This window comes from Narcine bancroftii, chromosome 2 (genome assembly GCF_036971445.1).
Source record: "Narcine bancroftii isolate sNarBan1 chromosome 2, sNarBan1.hap1, whole genome shotgun sequence".
NCBI lineage: Eukaryota > Metazoa > Chordata > Chondrichthyes > Torpediniformes > Narcinidae > Narcine > Narcine bancroftii.
In genome coordinates this window covers 228088096-228112531 of record NC_091470.1, presented here as the reverse complement: position 1 = coordinate 228112531, position 24436 = coordinate 228088096, and the positions used below count along the sequence as shown (strand labels likewise).

The window sequence follows — 24436 nt, the reverse complement described above, 5'->3', positions numbered from 1 at the left end:
CTTTTCTGAACATATTTTACAAACTCCAAGCCATCCAGTCCTTTTACAGTATGGGAGTCTCAGTCAATATTTGGACTTTCCAGAGGGTGATATTATTAATAAGCCTATTCACCATTTTTTATGCTATAACATTTGGAGAAGATGAAATAACACCAACCACCTCATTTGTTATTTCCCATATATTAGAGAGAGAAGTAATCTGGCAAATTACAATCAACACTGGGATTTAGTCCTATTAATCGTATTCACCTGCTAGATTCACTGAAACTAATTCCCATACATTTGTCCATTATCAGTTCTCTTACCATCCACTACAGTTTAACCCCAGAACCAGCGCATCTTTAAAGTGCGCAAGGGAAACCCACACTGTCTGAGAGAGGACATATAATCTCCTCATACCCTCCTCATGGGCCAGCAAGGAGCTCAGAGACTGAAGGATCCACACAAGCTCGGGCTTTTAGCGACGTGGTCAAAGGACTCACACAAGGCTGCAGGATGCTGGAGACTGGTTCAGGGAACCATATTGGAACTGGGATTATTTAAGATACTGAGGGCAAGAAGGGCTCCTGAAATGCCTCAGGAACTGAAAGCTTCCTGATTATATCAGTGCTTTGGACCATGAACTTGAGTTGCCGATGGCTTGAACAGGAGTCTGTGTGGCTGCAGAGGCTGTGAAAGAGCTGGACGCAAATCCATGGACACACAATATCTCTGAAGGGATGCGCCTTTGCTTCTCTTTCTCCTATTATCAGGGCACAGGATGATGCTCATGACAACTCTGTTTGCCTTACGGAAGACAAAATTTGAGGTATATCATGTATATTACATTCTTTTTGTATTATTATGTGACAATAAAGGAACCTTGAATGTTGATCTTGAACTTTGACTGTACCAGACGTTGGGATTTAACCTTGCTTGCTCAAGGTGTGATAAAATAAAAGCACACTGAAATGCTGGAGGAACTCAGCCAATCTATCAGCATCCATAGGAAACAAAAATATATTGCCGATGTTTCAGGCCTGAGGGCTTCTTCAAGGAATAAGCAGAATCAGGGCCAGTGCTAGGAATTGCAGGGCCCAATTAGAAAATTGATACCGGGGCCTCTACTCTACAAAAGTCAAAAATGATGTTTTATATTTCATGTAGTATGCCAGTCTTAGCCAAAAAGCATTAAATGCTTGATATACTAAATATTGAAAGACAATATGAAAGTTTTAATTTTTTTATACAAGACAATTACAGACATACTGTTTATGCACAGGTCTTTTAGAAACACACTTTTCTGGCTTTTTTATTTGCAAAATCTTTCAAAATAATTTCAAAGTCATTGGTTTTAGTAATATCATTTTTGATAGATAGCATCGACAAATTGTTTAGTTTCTCTTGTGAAATTGTTTTAATCAGTTTTTTAGTTTTGAAAAACTTTTCACCCTATGCGACTGTCATGGGTATTGTTAAGTAAATCCTCAAAGCAATAAAAACATTAGGAAATGCTGTGAATCAATTGTTTACTACCAGGTATTCAAACAGAGCTTGAGGCTTAACAACACTGAAGGGAAGAAAAGTTTTCAGAGCTTCAAGTTCTTCGGCCAAAAGATAACCATCCAAGTCTTTAGTTGTTTCAGTAACTACCCCTCCATCAGTGCTCCGTTTTACTATGGTGTCAGTTAAAGCTGCTTCAAGGTCTGCTGTGTGTTTCCTTATTTCCATCTTTTGTTAAGTGTGGTGATATGTAATTACACCACTAGGTCACCAGGGGTCATCCCGGTGACCTTGTATATAAAGCCTTCCAGGTTTGTCTTGAAGAGAGACAAGACCTCTTAGTGTACAAATTAGTTTATTAAAGCTGTCTTATACTCACACTGCTGTTGTGGTTATTGTCAGTACAGTAAGCTCTGAAAGTTATTTAAAAATCCAAATAATTTTACATGGCTTTTAAGCTACTTAAATCTAGATTCTAAAGATTGAATAGTTTTGTCTAGCACTAAGCTGAAGCACTGAACTCTGTATGCTTCTTTTGGATCATCTAAAGCTTGATCTTTTGCCTCATATGAAAACATTCTCTTCCTTCTACATAGTTTTTTTTCTTGAAATTGTCTAAACTCCAATGGTAATTCAACTGCTTCAGCCAATTCATTTGTGCCTATTAGGACATCATTAAAACTGCCCTCTCTATAAATTCTTAGCCATGATAATAGTTTTTCAAATTACTCCAATCAACGTCCTTTGTTTCACCTTGTAGTTCCTTAGTTAACTTTAAAAAGTACTTCATGCTAAAATATCAAAGAAACTAAAAATTTGTAGTCTTTTAGCTGGTTTGCTAAAGATTCAGCTTCTGCTTTTACCTTGGGCTCATCTGTTATCTCTGATATTTCCTCAAATGCATCACATACTTCTCCAACCTGATAACGAATAGGTTTAACACTATCAATCCGACACTCCCACCTTGTGTTGCTCAAGGCTTTCACTGATAACACAGGTACATGTTTGTTAAAAACTGCCCACCTCTTAGTTGATGCTGAGAACAATATGTAGATCCTTTGCAAGATCCCAAAAAATATTATAGCATCTGGACAACACTTGGCTATATCTCCGAGTAAAAGGTTATAAGGTACAAAGAAAGCTCTTGAATTATCCTTCAACAGTGGTGCTTGTTCTCCAGATCTGTGACCTTTCATGTTGCTACCGTTGTCATAGCCTTGGCCTCTAATGTCTTTCATCTCTAAATTTAATTCCTTCAGTGTGTTTAATAATGTTTTATATAAATCTTCTCCTGTGCTACTTTCAACCTGCATAAACTTTATGAAATGTTCATAAACACCTGAAGGAGCCAAGTTACCATCAGACACATACCTGATCGTTAGAGACATTTGCTCTTGGTGACTCATATGAGGTGTGCAGTCTAAAATTATAGTGTAGTACTAAGCTGCTTTTACACGTTTCACTATCTCATTCAAAACAGCTGTAGTCTTTATGTCTAGTAGTTCATTCTGAGTATCTTTTCCTAAATTGTGATTATGAATTTCGTGGGTTTTGACTTTTCGCAAATGTTCTTCAAGAACAGGGTCAAACTTTCCAAACAGCTCAACAAGACCTAAAAAGTTTCCATTGTGTGCACTCTCATTACCAACTTTTTTCTCTGTTCCTCTAAATGCTAGATTTCTCTCAGCAAGGAACTGCGCTATTGCTACTAGCCTTTTGAATACTTGCTGCCAGTACTTTGCATGTTCATTGATGATTATTTCAAGTTCTTTGTCAATTGTCTGTCCACTACAAAGTCTTTGGTGTAACTCCCAGAAACTCCATGTGGCTTCCAAATAGTTTTTAGAATTTTCATGCTCACACAACCTTGTATGAAGATTCAACCATTTGTTGAATCTACTTGTTGATAATGCACTGGTTGTGTTCTTACTAAAAACTTTATAATAAAAACAATAAATTCTATCAGCAGACTGAGAGTATATAATCCAAAGTCTTTCAATACTCCCCATTTGAAAGTTTCCTCTTACAGTGAAACTTCAGAAAACACAATCCCTTTTCATTTCGTGGAAAGTTGTTCACTGGAATAGGAGGACCTTTCATTGTTAAATAACCTCTTACATTTTGATTTATGTATGCTGGCCAGTTGGCTGGGTCATCATAAATGTTAATTACAACTGTACTCATGGATGATCCATCATTGCGTGATGTTTGGGCTTGGACTTTTTCGGCTATAAGTGGACTTTCCACTTTGGCATTGTCTTCTGGTGTATTGAGATCGTCATCACAGCTGCGTCATCCTTTTCTAACTTGTTATCTATTTCATCATTGTATTCATCATCTGTAATTGGGCTCAAAGCTGTATTGTCATTTTCTGAATTGTTTTTGTTTTCTTCATCCTCAATACATGGGTGCTTCAAAGATGGAGTGACAAGGATTTTGTGATAGCACCTCTATGTTTTTCATTTTCAGCTACCTTAGCCTTGGCCAGTGCTCATTTCTGGTTGCCGCTTAAATACTTACGCCCTTTGCCTCTATCTCTGCTTGTGCTTGCCATGTAAAATGACATATAAATTTTAAGCTGCTAATTCTCTGGGCTATATTTTTAAGGTAAAAAATGTAAAAGTATATTTTAAAATGTTTAGACTTAAAATTACACAAAAAATTTGATGTTAGCAATTTGTTATAAAATTGGACTTGACATCCCTGAAAACATGTCTACGTTGTTCCAACAGTGGAACAATGTTGTCATCGTCGTTGGTACAATGTAAGAAACCAATGTCAATCCCACGTCATTTTGATCATTAGCTTTACATTGCTCCAACGTCAGCTGCTGACCTTGGAACAATGCACCCAACTCTCAACTTGTGAATGCCACAGAACAGCAAAACAAGCGACCGATTCCGGATTTGTTGAATGACAACTTTGAATAAGGTAAGAATTGCCTTATTTTAGTAACAGTTAGGTTAGTTAGGTTAGGTTAGTTAGTTAAGGTTACATTCCAGAACAGGGGGACGCACTTTAATTTTGCCATTTTGTTTAGCTGATTTTCTAGTCAAATGTCTAGCGCTAGTTTGTCGCTAGATATTTGGCTAGAAAATTAGTGGAAAAACTGATGCGTGTAATGGATGAAATTTGCCCCCAAAGTAAACAATTTCCACATGGTCAAGCTAAACTGCACCTGTTCCAAATCACCAAAAACATGAAGTAGGCTATATTAAGCCCTGGCAGTGCAATAGCATAGTTAGTAACAGTAGCCGAGTACTATTTTGATACTAAATCAAACCACTGCAAAATTATGAAACAATGACAGAGGCAGCCTTGCTAAGAATATCTGGATTTTGTAAAGATGAATAACCCCAAGATGTTCAGTACATGCTCCTATAGTTGAATAACCTTGTAAACCCGCTCGTAAAGATGTAGACTATAACCCCCACAGTGACCTAGCCTAGTAAAGATCAACTTAAACTAACTTAACTTCGGGGTTATTCATCTTTACAAGACCTGAATATCCTAACCAATTCCATCTACGATTGCTAACATTGTTAGAAATTCTACACTTAGGGCCTAGGCTATTTACGCTCAGGCTAACTGCTTAAGCCTAGGCTATAGGCTAGGCCCTAGGCTAGCATGACGCTATCTCAATCTCATATTAAAGTACAAATTCTCTTATTGATTAGCCTATAGTCTGTTTTGATCTTGATAATAATAAGAGATGCTTCATCAGCTCCAGAATACATCTATCTTACTGGGTCAAATGAATATGAAACATGAAAATTTTGGCTAGGGAGACAAAGGAGGCCTATAGCCAGTAGTTTAATTGAAGACATATTTCCTAAAAATATTTCACTGAATTAATACAATCAATTAAGGGTAATAACTTCATGAATTCACTGACAAATCCCTCAGTTTATAAGGCCTATAGTATTATTATTTTTTTACCAGTTTAAATGAAGTGCGTCACAGTGTTCTCTGCTCAAGGCCTGGGCTCAAACACGTGCACGGGGGCCCCCTTGAGGCGCGGGACCCAATTTGATCAAATTGATCAAATAGGCTTAAAACCGGCCCTGAGCAGAATGAACCAAGAGCAGGATATCTCAGAAAATCTCAGAATTTAGACAATTTAAGATTGAGGGCAAGAAAGGCTCCTGAAATGCCTCAGGAACTGAAAGCTACTGAAGAATCCAGACCAACAAAGGGTGTAAATTGGATATGATAAGGGGAGAGGAAGATGATGAGGGAAGAAGTGAGGGGTGGTGGAAAGGGTAGGGGGTTTTAATGAAAGCCAGAGAAGTCAATATTAATGCCATCCAATTGGAGGGTGCCCTGTCGGAAGATGAGGTGTTGTTCTTCCAATTTGTGTGTGGTCTCAGTCTGCCAGTGCATGAGACCATGGACATACATGTCAGCAAGGAAATGGGATGGAGAATTAAAATGGATGGCCACTGTGAGATTCACGCTATTGTTGTGGACAAAGCCGAGGTGCTCAACAAAGCAATCTCCCAATCTGTGTCCCGTCTCTCCAATGTAGATGAGACCACAACAGGAGTACCTGATGGAATAGATAACTCCTGAAAATTCACAAGTGAAATTTTGCTTCACTTGGAAGGACTGTTTGGGGCACTGAATGGTGGTGAGGGAGGAGGTGTGGATGCAAGTGGAGAATCTCCTGCAGCCACAGGGGTAGGCACCAAAGAAACAGTTGGTGGGGAGGGAGGAGTGAACAAGGGAGTCGCAGAGGGAGCGGTCCCTGTGGGAGGCGGAGAGGGGAGGAGAGTGAAATAGTGGTGGGATCATGTAGTAGGTGGCGGAAATGACAGAGGAGGATGTGATGGATGCAGAGGCTGGTGGGGTGGTAGGTGAGGACAAAAATAATCCTGTCATTGTTGTATGTGGGGGTGGAGGGGGCCAAAGCAAATGTGCAGTAATGGAGGATATATGGGTAAGCGCTGAGTTGATGGTGGTAGGGGGAAAACCAAGTTGTTTGAAGAAGGAGGACATCTCTGATGATTGGGCATGGAAGTCCTCATCCTGGATGTAAATGTGATGAAAATGGAGGAATTGAGAGAATGGAATGGAATCCTTACAGGGAACAGGGTGGGAAGAGGTGTAGTCGAGGTAGCTGTGGGAGTTGGTGGGTTTGCAGAAGATGTCTGTCAAGAGTTTGTGTCCCAAGATGGAGACAGAGAGATCGAGGAAAGGGAGAGGGTTGCTAGAGATGGACCAAGTGAATTTGAGGTCAGGGTGGAAGTTGGCAGCAAACTGGATGAAGTCAATGAGCTCATCGTAGGTGAATGAGGAAGCACCAAAGTAGTCATCGATGTAGTGGAGTTGAGGGCCTTGCCTCTGAGGCTTGCAGCAAGTATTGGTCCACATAGCTAACAAAAAGGCAGGCATAGCTAGGGCCATCATTAAGCTAATTGGTGAGGCAGTTGAACAAATTACATCACTATCTGCTGCGCAATAATAACAGACAATATGTTACAGAAACAGGCCTTTCAATCCATCAAGTCAGTGCCGACTTGCTCAAAATGTCAACACTCTATTGCTTTCCGTAGATCCACAACTTACTTTGTGCGTTGCTCCACTTTTCTAGCATCTAGAGACCTCTTGTTTACTTTCATTATTTTAGTGTTCCACACACTCTTCCATCTTCATTATTTGAATATAATTTATGATTTCATGGAACCTGATCAACAAGTTTGAAAAATTTGAAACACCTGAAAAGAAAATATTTTTTTCTTCAAATTACTAATTCCTATGATTATCTTGTGTCTCCTTTCCTGTTCTCATCTTCCTCTTCCACCGTCAGGAACAATCTAACATTAGTCATCCAACCATTTTTTACTGCAGGGACAATTTTTTTAATGACAATCACAGAGTCTGCAGACTTTCATTTCAAACCAATCTTCAGGACTGCCCTGGAATCAAGTCAAGTCAACTTTATTTATTGTTCATAACATGCTCGCATGGCAGGGCTAGATAGCGTTTCTCCAGGACCATGAAGCATATTTAATGTTAGGAAAGCAGGTAACACATTAAAATATAAAGTCCACGGTGCACTATGTACATCTGTACTGGGAGTTCAGGACCCTGATGGCTTGGGGGAAAAAAAGCTGTTTCCCACTCTGGACTTAAGGGCCTGAGTGCTTTGGTACCTCCTGCCAGATGGCAGAAGGGAGAACAGTTTACATGCAGGATGTGTGGAGTCTTTCAAAATCTTTATTGCTTTCCACCTGCATCAAGTGCAGTAGATGTCTTCCATGATAGGAAGAGGTTCCCCAATGGTCTTTTCCACTGACTTCACTATCCTCTGCAGAGTACAATGGTCTGAGGTGGTACAGTTTCCAAACCAGACAATTATACAGTTGCATAGGATGCTCTCAATATATCCTCTTTAGAATGTAGTATGGATGGAGAGTGGGAGATGGACTTACCTCAGTCTTTGTAGGAAGTAGAGGTGCTGCTGGGCTTTTTTGGCTATGGAGCTGGTGTTAAGAGACCAGGTGAGATTCTCCATCAGGTACACACCAAGGAACTTGATTCTCTTGACAACCTCAATGGTAGAGCTGTCAATGGTCAGGGAAGCATGATCTCCCCAGACCCTCCTGAAGTCAACATCCATCTCTTTTGTTTTTTAACGTTCAGATATAGATTGTTTGCTCTGCACCAGTTCATTAGTGTCTGCATTTCATCTCTTGTTCTTACTGATAAGGCCCACCACTGCCGAGTCATCAGTGAACTTGATGATGTGGTTTGAGCTGTGTTTGACTGCACAATCAGGGGTCAGCAGAGTAAACAGCAGTGGACTAAGCACACAGCCCTGGGGGACCCCTGTGCTCAGTGTGATAATCTTGAGGGTGCAGTTCCTGATCTGGACTGCTTGAGATCTCCTCATCAGGAAGTTAAGAATCCAACTGCAGGGAGAAGTGTTTATTCCTAGCAGGCCCAACTTCCTTATCAGGTACTGGGGTATGATCATGTTGAATGTCAAAATGAAGTCAATAAACAGCATTCGAGCATACGTCTTTATTTTCCAGGTGGGTGAGGGCTAGATGAATGGCAGTGGCGATATCATTGTCTGTGGAGAGGTTGGATCTATATGAGAACTGCAGGGGGGCCAGTGAGGTGGGCAGGAGGTGCTTGATGAGCCCCATGACGAGCCTCTCGATGCACTTCATGATGATGGACCTGAGTGCAACAGGTAATTGTCTCATGTTACATAGTGGCCACTGGTGGAAGTGGATGCTTGGGGTGCTTCAGCCTGAGAGGATGTGCCATCCGTTGTTTAAGGGGCATGGCCAATTGTTTCATGGGTTGTTGCTGAGGGAGCTCTGCCTATCCCAGGTTCACATTCACATGGTATATAGTCTCAACAGGAATGATTTGGGATGGGGGTAGCTCCCTTACAGGTAGGATGTGTTGACAGTAATTGTTGAGGCAGGACAAAGACAACTTCTTCGGCACAGGGACAATGGTGGCAGCTTTGAAGCACAAAGGGACCTCTGCGTTACTTAGGAAGATGTTAAAGAGAACATCTGCTAACTGAGCCACACAACCCATGAGCATTCTGCTGGGAATGTTTATCGGTCCAGCAGCTTTCTTTGGGTTGACTTTGCCTAGTTCTCTCTTAACATCAGCCACTGTAAGACACAGCACCTGATCATTTGGAGGAGGGGTGGTCTTCTCCGTTGCCACTTCATTTTCTCAAACCTCACATAGTTGTTCAGTTCATCTGGAGGGAGGTATCACCAGCATATGCAGATGGAGTAATCTTGTGGTTAGTGATATATTGGATCCCCTTCCACATACGTTGTGTGTTCTTGCTGTCCAGGAGGTGACTATGAATGCACTGAGCCTGCACACGTTTAGCCTCCATGATGGCCTAAGACACCTTGGCTCTGGCCATTGCTAGGGATGCCTTGTTGCCCATTCTGAAGGCCGCATCTCAGTTCCTGAGCAGCATACACAACTCCGCAGTCATCCATGACTTCTGATTAGAGCGAGACTTGGGCACAGTGACGTCATCAGTACACTTACTAATGTAACTGGTCACTGCTTCCGTATATCCTCCAGACTTATGCAGTTGTCAATGGTTGCTGCTTCCTTGAACATGTGCCAGTTAGTGAGCTCAAAGCAGTCTTGAAGTACATGAATGGCCCCCCCACTGGCCATGTTTTAACCTGCTTCAGGACTGGTCAGGAGCATCTAGCTAGTATACTGTCTGCTGGGATTAGCATTACAGAGATGTAGTCTGCATATCTGAGGTGGGGTCAGGGCTCTACCTGATAGGCGTCAGAGATGTTCGTGTACACGAGGTCAAAAATGTTCACCCCTCTCATAGCAAAGTCCACATACTGATGGAAGTTAGGTAGCCCTGCCTTGAGATTCACCTGGTTGGAGTCCCCAGCGATGATGATCAGTCTGTCATGTGTGCAGTCTATAGTTTGTTTATCGCCTTGTTCAGTTCCCAGATCGCCTCCTTAGCATTTGTGCTGGGAGTGGTAGTAAGGGGGTTTGGGGGGGGGGTGGTGGTAGGGGGTAATGTACACACCTACTATGAGGACCATGATAAATTCCCATGGTAGATAAAATAGTCTGCATCTGACAGTCACAAATTCCACCAGCATTGAGCAGTGCCTGGGGATTTGTACCGAATCCTTACACCATTCCATTTTGATGTAAATGCACAGGCCATCCCACAGGCTTTTCCACACAGGGCAGCATCTCTGTCAGCCCCAAAATAATGTGAGCTTGTTGTTTGTTATTGCACCAAATAAGCAAACAACACAAGTAAACTCAAACAACACTATGTACATTTGTTATGGCATCTGCTATCAGCCAAACTCCATTTTTAACTGCCACACCTCGGGGGGACTTGCACATGTGCAGTAGCACTGTGGGGAGTACGGTGGCTGCAAAACAATTGCAGCGGGTGCAGAGCAGCTGATAAAAGCGGCTGTCTACATTCCCCTTTCTTGAGCAACCACCCACATACATGTTGGTGTTGTACATCACAATCATTACAGTTCAGCAATGAAGTCAGTCCAGTTTAGTCCTGATATTTTTAGTTGGGCTTACAAATATGCCCAGCTCATGTTACATAGTGGCCACTGGTGGAAGTGGATGCTTGGGGATGAGAGGATGTGCCATCTGTTGTTTCAGGGGCATGGCCAATTGTTTCATGGGTTGTTGCTGAGGGAGCTCTGCCTATCCCAAGTTCACATTCACATGGTATATAGTCTCAACAGGAATGATTTGGGATTGGGGTAGCTCCCTTACAGGTAGGATGTGTTGACAGTTTCTCAAATACACCCTTCCTTCAGATTTTACCAGGTATGAACTGGCTCTTGGTAGCTCCTTTCAAGTATGCCCATGCAGATATAACCTAGTGGAGTCTGCATTCTTATGACTTGCCCTTCATCGTAGTAAATTTTCTGTGTTAGTCTCCTGTATAGTAGCTGGGACAATTTCTTGTGGGCAGGGCAAGGTCGTCTATGTCTGCCTGGACATGAATCTTTTGATCTCAATGTGACATCATGAAGGATGTTCCTTAGGTTCAGCTGATTGAGGAATACATCCATCTTCTCCCTATGAGACTTCTCCATGAGCAGTTTTGGGCTCCTCACAGCTCCTTCTGCCAACCCATTTGACTGTGGGTACTCTGGACTGCTTGTGATGTGGTTGAAATCCCACGTTGCTGCAAAGTGTCTGAATTTCTCACTGGTAAACTGTGAGCCATTGTCTGATATCAGAATGTGGGGTACCCCATGCACCAAAAAGTGCCTCTTCAATTTAGTAATGACTGCCGAGGAAGTGACATCAGGTAAAAGGTCTATTTCAAAAAATTCAGAGTATGAATCGATAAATAGTGCTGTTTTGCCATTCGAAGATGTCTGTTGTTACGGTTGACCAGGGGAGGTCTGGCACCAGATGGAGTTGCAGCAGTTCTTTCTGCTATTGTGGACTGGTGCAGTTGCACACCGAGCAAGCTTGTACTTTCTGGCCTATGTCTTCGGTCATCCCTAACCAAAAAAACTGTCTCTTGCCCTGCGTTTGGTTGCTTCTGCACTCAGGTGCCCTCTGTGCAGGATGCTGACATAGATATTTTGCAGTGAACTCGGGACTACTGCTCTCAGGCACTTCATTACAATTCTGTCATTGATGAGTAATTCATCCTGGAATGGGAAATAGGTTTGCAGTTCAGGTGATAGGCTGTGCTGCTTGTCTGGCCAGCCGCCCTTGATAAAACTGTCCAGGGTCCTCAAAGTTGCGTCTTCAGCCATGTACTGTCCAGGAGGAGATGTGCATTTCTGTCATTATATCAAAGTGTCCTCCTCCTCAGTTTGCTGGATCGTGCATTTTTTGGAAGCATGGGATAGCACATTGGCTAAGTGCATTTCTTTTCCAAACTTGTAAACTAAAGTCAGATTGTATTTCTGCAGCCTGTGCATCATTCTCTGTAGTCATGCCAGGGCTGCATGAATTTTCTTCTTCAGAAATGTGATCAGAGGTAACGAATCAGTCTTTATGGTTACTGCCCTACCATAGATGTAGTCATTGAATTTTGAGCAGGTGAAAACTACTCATTTTCTACTGGCTGTACCTGGTCTCCATGTCGGTGAGTGATCTGGATGTGTAGGCTACTGGTTTTCTGTCTTGCAGGCAAGCTGCACCCAGATTGTACTGTGATGCATCATAGGTTAGCATGACTGGTCTTTTTATGTCATAGTGCAATAGAACAGGTGGGCATGACATATGCCTTTTTAATGGGTCAAATACATTCTGTTGTTGCTCGTACCAGGACCACACTATGTCTTTATGTATCAGCTGCTTTAGTGGAGCGATAAGATCACTGAAGTTTGGAATGAACTTGCTCAGGTAGTTGACTATGCCTAGGAAGTGTTGTAGCATTGTCACGTCTGTCGGTACTGGCGTTTCACTGATTGCTCTGGAGGGTTCTCCTTCAGGCCTTCTCCTGTGAAAATATGGCCTACATAACCGACCTGGTTCAGCCAAAATCTGCACTTCCAGGGGTTGAGCTTAAGGTTTACCTTCCGGGCTATGTCGAGTATCTTTTTTAAAAATTTCTGTGGTGTTCTTCCGAGTCCTTGCCACCAACAAGTATGTCATCAACAATGATGGCACTGGGGTATCCAGCAAAGATTTGCTCCATTGACCTTTGAAATAGGTCGCTGGCTGAATTGATTCCGAATGGCATTTGCAGAAATCTGTATCAGCTGAAACTCGTCCTGAATGTGGTCAGCTGTTGTTAGTAGTCAAGTTTGATTTGCCAGAAGGAATTCTTTGCATCCAAAACCAAATAAACGGTTGTGCTGGCCATTTGCATGGCAACTTACTCCACAGTATGCATTGGTTGGTGTGGTCATTATAAAGCTGTATTGAGGTCTCTCTGGTTGATGCAGACTGGATCTCCTATCTGCCTTTTTTTAGCAGCCACTATGGAGGACACCCTAACGGTGGGCTCGGAGACTGAGGTAATCATGCCCAGATCCTCCATCCTGTCCAGCTAAACCTTGTCCTTCATTGCTACTAGTATATGGTGTGCCAGATGAACCTCGGGCCTCACTTCCAGGTCAGTTGCTTGGAGTATGTCATCGGCAGTTTACCCATTTTCTCCGTAAAAAGGTCACTGTAGTCAGAAAAGATTCAGTGTGTCAAAAAATCTTCAGTCGTACTTCTCCGGTGTACCTCTCTGCTAAACAAAATAAGTCCCATATCCATGCTTGTGCTCAGGCCCAGCAGAGGCATGACGACTTCTTGAACTACAAAAGAAGTTAGCATGTGCACCCATCTTTGTACGTAGCACTGTATTCACATTGTGCCGTCGGCTCTGATTCTGCTGCCCATGTATGCCACTAGGCTTGTGGACTTGGTGCTCAGTATGATCTGTTCTGACTTCCTCAGTTGGTTGAACGTTCTTTGTGACATGATGTTGCGTTTGGCTCCAGTGTCAACTTTCATGTCTGTTGCTTTACCATTAATCTTTTTTAAATTTTATTTTCCATTTGCATCAAAACATATATGGCATTTATTCATAACTTAAGAATAATAAAAACTACGACACAAAAGTAATAATTTTTATATATTTTCTCCTCCCCCCCCCCCACCACCACCCACCCCTTCCTTCCCCAAAAAAGTAGGAAAAGGATAAGGAAAAGCCTGGCTAATAAACCTATATCTTTTGATTAATTCATTGCACTTTACACAACAATCTTAAACCATAACTAATTAGGGTGGGTTAGATGGGTAGGGTGATGGTAAAATCATAGAATAAAATCCATGTAGGGTTTCCAAATCATTAAATTTTTCTGGTTGATTTTGTAAATTATACATTATTCTCTCTAAAGGTATATAATTTAATAATTCTATTCGCCATCTATTCAACCCCACAATATCACCAGATTTCCATGTTACTGCTATAAATTTCTTTACTATTGCTATTGCTACATTTAAAAACTTCTTTTGATAAATATCTAACTTCAATTGGGAAATAGCTCCCAATAAAAATACTCTGGGATCCTTCAACATTTGCGTCTTCAAAAATCATCCCAATAAAATTATATCCTTCTAAAACTTATCTACCTTTTCACATTGCCAGACTGCATGCAGGAAAGATCCTACCTCTTTATTAGATTTAAAACATTGATTAGAATGAACTGCATGCAATTTGTATGGAGTATAATATAATTGATGTAAAAAAATTAAATTGTACCATTATCTAACATTAATTGTATTGTCACACTTTCATAGCATAATTTTGACCATACTTCTTCTTGAATCTATTTATTTAAATTTTTTTTCCCATCTGGATTTAGATTTGAATAAATCCTTTTTCTGAATAGTCTCTTGTAATTTGATTTACATATTAGTAATAAATCTTTCAATAAAAGTATTGTTATTAGATATTTAAATGGACTTTGTTCTGGTCATTTTAAATTCCTCCCTTATTGTCTTTTTAAATATGATTTAAGTTGATAATAAGAAAAAATAGTATTATGTGGTATATTATACATATCTTTCAATTGGTCAAAAGTCAAAAAAACAATCCTTTATTTTTTTTATTCCACAATTATTGAAAACATTGAAATAATGATTATTAACTGTAAAAGGAATTAAAGGATTTTGATTTAATATAATTTTAGCCATTCTTCATTCCTCTTTCAACATGTATTTCATTCCATACTTTAAGTATATGCTTCAAAATTGGTGGATTTGATTTGCCTTTTAATAATCCCTCATGCCATTTATATAAAATGTGTTCAGAATTACTTTCTCCTATTTTACTCATTTCAATTTGCACCCATGCAATCAGATAACAAGAAGACAAAAATCTAGGTTGAGCTGCTTTATAATATATTTTTTTTTAATTAGGCAGTCAAAGTCCCCCTTAATCAAATTTCCATGTTAATTTTACCAATCCCATTCAAGGCATTTTATCCCTCCAAATAAATCTTACACTTTTATTTAAATCCTGAAAAAAAACATTATTGGTACAAAAGATTGAAAAAGGTATTGTATTCTAGGAAAGATATTCATCTTCACACAATTAATCCTTCCTATTAAATAAATTGGCAAATCTTTCCTTCTTAATAAATCTTCTTTATTTTTTCTAAATAAAGGTATGTAGTTTAATTTAAATAAATTATTTAAATTCTTATCAACATTGATTCTTAAATATTTAATTGCACCAATCTTCCATTTAAATTTTGTCCTTTTCTTAACTTGAACATAGTTTGTCTTGATCATTGGCATTACTTCACTTTTATCACTATTTACTTTGTAACCTGATACTAACCCATACTCTGCCAAGTGAGCATTTACTTTTTGTAATGAGGTTTCAGGATTTGTAAGATATAATATTACATCTGCAAAAAGACTAATTTTTTGTTCTTTATCATGTATCTTAAAGCCCTGAACCTTATTATCACTTCTAATCACCTCAACTAAAGGTTCTCTAGCTCATGCAAATAAAAAAAAAGGAGATATTGGACATCCTTGTCTCGATGATCTTTCCAACAAAAAAGATATTGATATTTGTTTATTTGTAATCACCTTAGCCTTTGGAGAATTATATAATGCTCTTATCCAGTTTATAAAATTTGTCAGAATTCCAATAACCTTCAGTACTTTAAATAAATAGTCCCACTCTAATCTATCAAACACCTTTTTTGCTTCTAAAGCTAAAGCCACTGATGGTATTTTTCTTTTCTGAGCCACATCTATTAAACTTAAAAATCTAACAATATTATCTGCTGATTTTCTATTTTTTAATAAACCCTGTTTGGATCATATTAATCAATTTAGGTAAACATTTAGATAATATATTCACTATTAGTTTGGACAAAATTTTATAATCAGTATTCAATAGTGAAATTGGTCTATATGCAGTTGGAAGCAAAGGGTACTTCCCTTTTTTTGGAATAACTGTTATTAATGTAGTTTTAAATGACTCAGGTAAGTCCCAAAGATCTTCCATTTGATCTAAGAACCCCATAAATATCAGAATTAATAACTCTTTAAATTCTTTATAAAACTCCTCCCCTGGAGCCTTATTGTTTGGTAAATTATATGTCATATAATTCTGTAACTGTAAATGGATTTGTTAATTCTGTCTTCTTTTCTATGCTTAACTGTGGTAAAGTAATTTTGGACCAATAATCATCTATTTTATCCCCATCCTTCAAAGATTCTGATTTATATAATTTTGAGTTTCTTGCATAAAAGCCACATCTACTTTAGCTTTTTTCATATAACTCAATAACCTTTTTCTCTTTATCAGATTCTGAATTCCATTAATATTAATAAATGATAGTTTTACTGCCATTAGACATCAAAATGAAAACCTATATCCCTCCAGCATCCCCCTCCATCTCCCCATCCAACCCAACCCTCCCCATATCATATCTTACATCTATAAACAGTCCAGCCTAAGAACCAAAAAAAGAAAAGATAAGAAAGGAAAAAAAAGAAGAATGATAAGGAAAAACCCCAGAGGCATGTGATGTTAAAGCATCTCCATCATCCTGATCTATACGGGATGCAAACCTGGTTGCAATAGTGCCCATGATACCATAGTGGTCAGCATCACATTTTCAACTAACTCACTCGAAACATCATTACCATCCCTTACTATAAGCTTATCAATAGACCTTTTAATCCATTAATCTTATCCAGTATATTAGATCACACACAATATAGGTTAAACAGTCCTCCCTTTTTAAATTTTCTCAAAACTCAATGTATTTTCAGTTACAGCAAAATCTCTCAGTTATATAATGAATTCAAGTGTCTACAACCATCTGCTGATCTTTAACAGGTAATGAAGTGGCATATACTTTTACTTCATTAGGCACAGTAAAAAATCTATTCCTCCCTCCCGGGACGAATACTTTCGAAACAGCTGGATATCTCAAAACAAAGGCATAGCCTTTTTTTCCACAATACATCTTTAACCGGATTAAACTCCTTTTTCTTGTTCAACAAATCAAAACTTATATCTGGATTTTTAAAAATCTTATTTCCATTATAAATCAAAGGTGATAGTCTTTCTTCTGCTTGTTTCACTGCCAGCTCCAATATCTTCATTACGAAGGAATCTGACAAGTATTGGATGGGACCTTTGGTTAGACTGAGGTTTAGGTTTCAGTGTCCTATGGGCTCATTCCATCTCCAAATCACCTTGAAATGCAGCCTGACCCAAAGATTCCAGTATCACCGTTGCAGAACTTTTTTCCAATCTTGACCCTCATCCCCTTCTTTAAGCCCAACAATCTTGATATTATTCCATCTACTAAAATTTTCCAAAAAATCTATTTTTTGCATTAACGGATCATGCTTCTGCTTGTGCTTTCTTCATTTGATCTTTAAGATTTTGGACTTCAAATTCATTCCCTTTAATTTTTCCATCCACTATTTCAAATCTAGTGTCCAACTGTTGTATTAATCTTTTCCTTATCACCATTCTTCCTTACTTCATCAGTTAACACTTCCATGGATTACCCAAAAAAATCTAACATTTGCTTTAATTCACCAGAAGATAAAGAAGCTTCTGCACCTTTTTTTTTAAATTTTTTGGTCATTCCTGTTCTTTCCTTTGCTTTTTCAGGTCTTCTTCTTGATCACTGGAGCTTTTTTTTGTATGCATGCACAGAGTCATTTTTTTCACCTGATGTCGACAGCCATGGGGGGGGGGAGACCTTGTGCAGCAGTGTCCAAGGTCTTCCAATCTTCTGGCATCTCTCCTTTGGATACTGCCTTACGAACAGCTCCAGGATCTTTTCTTATGGTAGCCCTTTCTTCCTTTTCTTGCTCAGTTTCTTGTACAGTAGTAAGTCCTTTATCCTTCTTTGGTGGCATTGTTGATGTTTTCTATGTGTCTTTCGACAGTTCTTTCATATATTTTCTGTAACTTTTATAACCTTTTTGTTACTTTTTCAAGGAGAGCAGGGATTATCAGTCTAACCCCATGTCGTCACATGGTACGCCTCTCACCATAATCTTCATTGCTATAAATGCTTTCTTGTTCCTTCTGATTCTTGCTGGGTCTCCTGCCATCTGCAAAGTCAATCCATCAAGGTAATACTCGTTGTCCGAGTTGGTTTGTCCTTGCTCAGGTTCCAACTGGTTAATCATCCTTCTGTATCTGGGTCTCGGGGTGAGTTGCTGCCTGGCTCTGCAGTATCTGCTAAAATGGTTCCATTTTCGGCAGGCTCTGCATTGTTGGTCAAATGGTGGGCACATCTCTCATCTTGCCACGAGGTCACCGTTGCAGTTACTGTACTCCATCATAGGTGATGGTGTAGTAAGGCTTGGTTGGCTTCGTCTTCTTCTGGCTATCGGCCACTGCCTATATGCAGTACTGTGTCTACGCTCGTGCCTTACTGCTCTGGAGGGGCTGGCTTTCTGCTGTTCTCCTCTGAGGCTTCGTAGGTCAAACATGTGGAGATGGCCTTTGCAAGCATTAGTTCACTGTCACTCAGCACTGCCTTTCTCATGCCTTCATTGCAGATGCCGCAGATGATCCTGTCTTTAATCAACTCTTCACAGAGCGCTCTGAAATCATGGGTCTGATTTTTAAGTTGCTGATGTATGAGTGAATCAACTCGCCAGGTCTCTGGTTTCTGGTATTAAATCTGTGTCTTTCCATCATTAAGTTCTTTTGTGGATTACACATTTCTTGAAATTTTCTTATTAAACATTCAGGGTCCTCTCTCGACTCACCCAGGTTGATAACGATACTCCCTTCGCGCACCTCGTTTGCATATATGAATGACCTTTCCCTTTCAATGGCCTTGGAGCCTGTCAAATTTAGTAAAATATATGCTCTGACTCATTCAAATATGCGCCAATTCTTGGCCACATTGCCCTCAAACACGAGCAGGTTGGGCCTTCTGAATTCATCTGCCATTATGGTGCAGTTACAAACGTGTTGCAAGCATGGCGCTGGCTACTCACTTTTCACTTTGAAGACTTCAGGCTTGGGATGCAAGCAATCCCACTTCTGACACTGTGGTGAGCTGTTAGACAGAACCAGACACACACAGGTAAAGACTGTTAAATAGGCTTTAATCAACAAAGACTTCCACAGAGCCAGGCTGGCTGTTGCTGCAGTAACTTCAGAGGCCGGCGCAGGCTTATATCTCAGAGAGTGATTGACATTTGATTGGGTGGGGCTTGATCCATTCAGGTCAACTGATTGACAGCTGGCCAGGTGTTGTCTTGTACCCCTTACACTCCTGCAGGTACAGAGGTTTCCCCCTTCAGTAGGCCGGTAGTGTACCACCACAGACACCATGTTTGTTATTGCTCCAAATATGCAGACAACACAAGTAGTAACTTTAATCAACATTTCACTATTAAACTCAAACACTGTGTACAACGGGAGCTTCTTGTACAATGGCTGCAACACAATTGCAGTGGGTGCAGAGCAGCTGATTGGAACTGCTATCTACACCTGTCCAGCTGAATGTCAGCATCCAGGACCCTGTCGCTGAGCCACATTTTGATGAAGACCAAAGAACAGCAGTCCCAGTGCTCATGTTGCATGGCCCTCTGGAGTCGGATGTCATCTATTTTATTCACCAGGAAGCAGATGTTGGCAAGCTGGATGGATGGGAGAGCCAGGTGGCAGGGGTTTATTCTCACCTTAGTACACATCCTTACCGTGCTTTGTCCACCTCACACACCACTTCCTTCTCCTCAGCGATCCCGAGGCCAAGATCCCACAGCAGTTCGTGGTCGTTTAGCTTGGCCCAGTGATCTTCCCAGAGGTAAGTATACATTTCTAACCAACTTTAAGTATTTTAAACTGTAGCAACGGATAGTCATGACTTTACAAACTAAAATTATATAACTATATGACACTTTAACTGAACTATTTAACTGTAATTAAAGAAAACAAAGTGAAAGTACTGGTGTCCTGGAGAGGCCACTGTGTCCAAAATTGTGCCACCTCCTCACACGTTCAACTACATTAATAAATCTTGTTTCATGAAGATAACGAGGGCGGTATGGTTGGTGCAGCAGTTAGCGCAACGCCTTTACAGTGCCAGCGATCGGGACCAAGGTTCAAATCCTGCGCTGTCTGTAATGACTGTATGTTCTCCCTGTGTCTCCATGGATTTTATCTGGGTGCTCCAGTTTCTTCACATTCTTCGAAATGTACCGAGATTGTAGGTTAATTGGGTGTAAATTTGGCGGCACGGACTCATGGGCCAAAATGTTACTGTGCTGTATGTCTAAATTTAAAAAATAACATGTCCCTGGCTATTTTGGCTATTTGATACTGATTTTATCCACCTTGTTATATCATTTCTGAAATAATGAACTTAAAACTGCAAATGCTGCCTAACTTGTAGTGCAGCACTTAAGTATTTACATTGCTGCTTGCCATTACTGTAGAACCTTAAATGTCAGGATACTGCGAATATGATTGCTTCTACATATAGACTTCATGACATGACTTTATCCTTGATTCCTGGTACAACACTGCCATCCTTTGGCAGTGCCTGTGTTGAGCAGTGTTCCACAAGGGTTTGCAGACTCTGAGGGATCAATGGATCAGCACAGGGCACCAGAAAATGGGGAGAACACATAAACCACCCCTCCCCCCCCCCCACTGAGAAGGAGAAGCAATTGAAACGACCCTACAGGGAAGGTGACCACAGCAGCGAACCAGCAAGGGGCTCAGCGGTTGAAGGACTTACACAGGCTGTGGACTGCTAAAGACTGACTCATGGGAACCTGATATCAGAACCAAAATTCAAGATGGTGCTGAGGACAAGAAGGGCTCCCTAAGGGCCCCGGGTGTTGAAAGCTTCCTGAATGTATCAGAGGTTTGGACCTGGAGCTTTGGTTGCTGATGGATGGAACAGTTGTCTGTGTGGCTGCAGAGCTTGTGGAAGCGCTGGAAGTGAATCCATGGACACAGTGTCTTTAAAGAGTCTCTCTTTTGCTCCTCTTTCTCCTATTGTTGGGAGCGCTGGGCAATTTTATGACAACTCTTTGGTTTACCTTGTAGCAAACAAAAGTTGAAGTATATTATGTATATTACATTTTTATGTTATTACATAACACAAAACAAACTTTCCTTGATTAAGCAAGACATCCAGACAAGTTGAGATACAAATTGGGCAAGACACAAATAAAAACCAAAAGATACAAGTCTGTGAGCAGCAGAAAAGATAAAATGCTAATTTACATTTGACAACTGATGAAGAGATGTAAAAAGCCCTAATACAGGCTTCAAAAAAGAGATTATATGTAAAGATTTCTCTCTTTAAGGGTGTATGTATAAATACAAACTACAATCATTGAGCAATATGGTAAGTGTTATCACAAAAGGGAAGCCATTGAGTTTAACTCTATAAATATTGAACATAGAAATTTACAGCACACTACAGGCACTTTGGCCCATGATGTTATGCCAACCCATGTAAAACCACTCAACAAATTAAACCTTTCCTACCTCACACCCATTTATTTTTCTATTTTTCTTGTATCCATGTATCTATGTAAGATTATTTAAAATGCCAATGTTGTACCAGCCTCCTTCCTGGCAATGCATTCCAGGCACCCGGTACTCTGTATCGAAGACTTACTCTTAACTTCCCCCTACCCCTTACCTTGTACAGATTTCCTCTGGTGTTTGCCATTCAAGGACTTGGAAAAAAAAGTCCTATCTGTCCACCCTATCTGTCTCTCATAACCTTGCAAACCTCTAATTCACCTCTCCAATTCTCCAATCCAGGCAACATTCTGGTACATCTCCTCTGGTCCCTCTCCAATGTTTCCACATACTTCCTGTAATAAGGCAACAAGAAGTGAACACAATATTCTAATTGTGGTATAATCAGAGTGGTCCAGAGATCTAAAATGACCTTATAACTCAAACTCAATCCTGTGACTAATGAAAGCCAGCATACCATATGCCTTGTCAACCTGCATGGCAATCTTGAGAGATGTATGGATTGGAATCCCAAGGTCTCTTTCTTTTTCCATGCTTAAGAATCCTGCCATTAACCAAACTCCTCTTTCAAGTTCATCCTTATCCAGATTGACTTCCATCTGCCACTTTTCTGGTCAACACTGCCTCCTTTCTACATCCTGTTTTAACCTACAAAAACCTTCTGCACTAACCACAACACCTCTAACCTTCATGTCATCTGCAGACTTACTGAGCCATCCTTCTACTTCTTTGTCTTTTATAAAAATCACAATGTGCAGGGGTCCCAGAATATATCCCTGCGGAACACCACTAATCACTGACCTCCAACCAGAATACATTCCTATTACTACTCTCCACAAGGAAGCCAATGATTTTATCAATGAGTCTACCATGGGGGACCTTGTCAAATACCTTACTAAAATTTATATCCACCACATCTACTACCCTACATGCATCAATTTCTTTTGTTCAGAGGTTCAAAGATTCCTTTTATAGTCGTGTAATAACACATAAAAATTATACACTTCAACTTTTGTCTGCTGTAAGGCAAAGAGTCACCATGAGTTTTGCCTAGTGCCCCCAATAAGAAAAGACAGAGAAGCAAAAGCGAGTTCCTTCAGAGAACCTGAGTACCCATGGATTCACGTTGCCTCTGAGGCTGCAAGCACTCTTGTTCAAACCATTGGCAACCTGAGTTCCAGGTCCCCATGAGCCAGTTCCTGCAGACCGCAGCCTCTGTGTAAAACTACAACTGTGAATTGTCCGAAAAGACACACAAAGCACAAACATCCAGGGCTGCTAGAAGATCACGAACTTGCCATTTGGCCATTTGCCAACTGGCACATTCCAGGCTGCAGGAGTACATACTGATGGATGCATTGAGGCTTGGAGCAGCCAAGGTGAGGGCATTGTGGGGAAGGACCACAGTTACTGGGCATTGAGGGGCTGAGACTGAGGAGAAGCCCCACAAACAACAGAGGGGGGAGTAATGACAAGGTGCCACAGGGGTGGCAATGCTGCTAAATAGAGTGCTAGAAATGTATGCTACGGATGTGAAAGGTCTTTGAAAAGTTATTTTTTTCTAAATAATATATTGTGAATAAAGTTTATTTTTGGTTTTAAAAAAATTTAGATTTTCAATGACACCCTGACAATTTTTCAGATCAAAGCAGGCCATAAAGTGTGGAGATGGAGCACTTAGAACATAGAACATACTAGAAAAATTATATTGACAATGTCTTGGTATAAAGCCAAGCTTGAAGATTATTTTCATTGAAATTACTTAATTTAAATGTAACTACCCAGATTTAATTTTTTTGGTGCTGCATATTCTGCATTCTCTAGTCTTCAGATGTACACTAAAATCCTCAGGAAAGCAAGGGACAGGGACACAGATTTACCATGGTATACATAAAAAGATGGGTAACACTAAGACTACAGGCGATGCTATGAAAGATGTAATAACTTATCAAAAGGGCTTTTTTTCTGTGCAACAACATTACGTTTCTTGAATGTTTCAACTCCTCAAAACAGAGTGCTCCACAAACCCAACCTACGCTCCCAGTAATATAGAACCAACTGGAAGTACACAGATTCTATGGATACTAAATCTGCAGATTATAAGAACTAGCATACTTGCTGAGAAATTCAACTACATAATTTTTATTATGAAGCACTATGCCATTAGTATAACTTGAAGGGATTCTCATCATTTGTATCTTCAGATGTATTGTGTTTTCATAGCACTCTTCCTCTGTTACTTCTGCTGGATCTAAACATAGGAGGTTACTTGCTGTGCTAATTCAGGATGCAAGATAATTCAGGATCCTTGTTTAATCATTAAAACAGGATAATGGCAAATGGATTAAAATTAAACTTTTTCCCATGTTGTTTTTTCATGATAGTCTAACATGATTAATTGTTTATTCTCATTTTTCGATGTGATACATTGAGGATCTTTTCTTTTCTTTCTGCTCATACTCTGAGAATTCTTGAGATTTAAAATCCTATTCTTCATAGTATAAAGGAATAATGTACAATATATGTTGCAATATAAACCAAATGCAGAAAGAAATTTTGCAAGGAGAAATTTGAAATAGAATCTGAATCCTATCCTACGGTTACAGCACTTAGGCTAATCAATGCTAAAGTTTTCACTAATAATACAGCCCATTAAAGTAAATTGGATCAATGCCACAAAAAACCTAATTATATTACTAGTCTGAGCCAAAATATAAATAAAGAATAATTATATATTTAGGGATAAGTGTCTAGCACAGTATAAAGATTCTGTTTGTTATCTTTTTTACACTAAATCATAAAGGGAAAAGCTAAGAAAATCTATTTGGCTTCAGAGCTCCAAGATAACAAATCATTTAGAATTGCACCCATTACCTTTATCTGGCAAATTTATTTATGCAGGGAAATGAAAGTACACTGCAAGGCTGGTATTGTTGAATGAGAAAACAACACTCCATTCCTCATAAA

The 24436-nt window shown here is 39.9% G+C and overlaps 1 protein-coding gene across 1 annotated transcript in view; it reads right to left on the bottom strand.

The window, feature by feature from the left end:
• Positions 1–24436, bottom strand: part of grhl2b (grainyhead-like transcription factor 2b) — a 580987-nt gene that overhangs the window by 535068 nt on the left and 21483 nt on the right. The gene's annotated exons all lie outside the window — the stretch shown is intronic.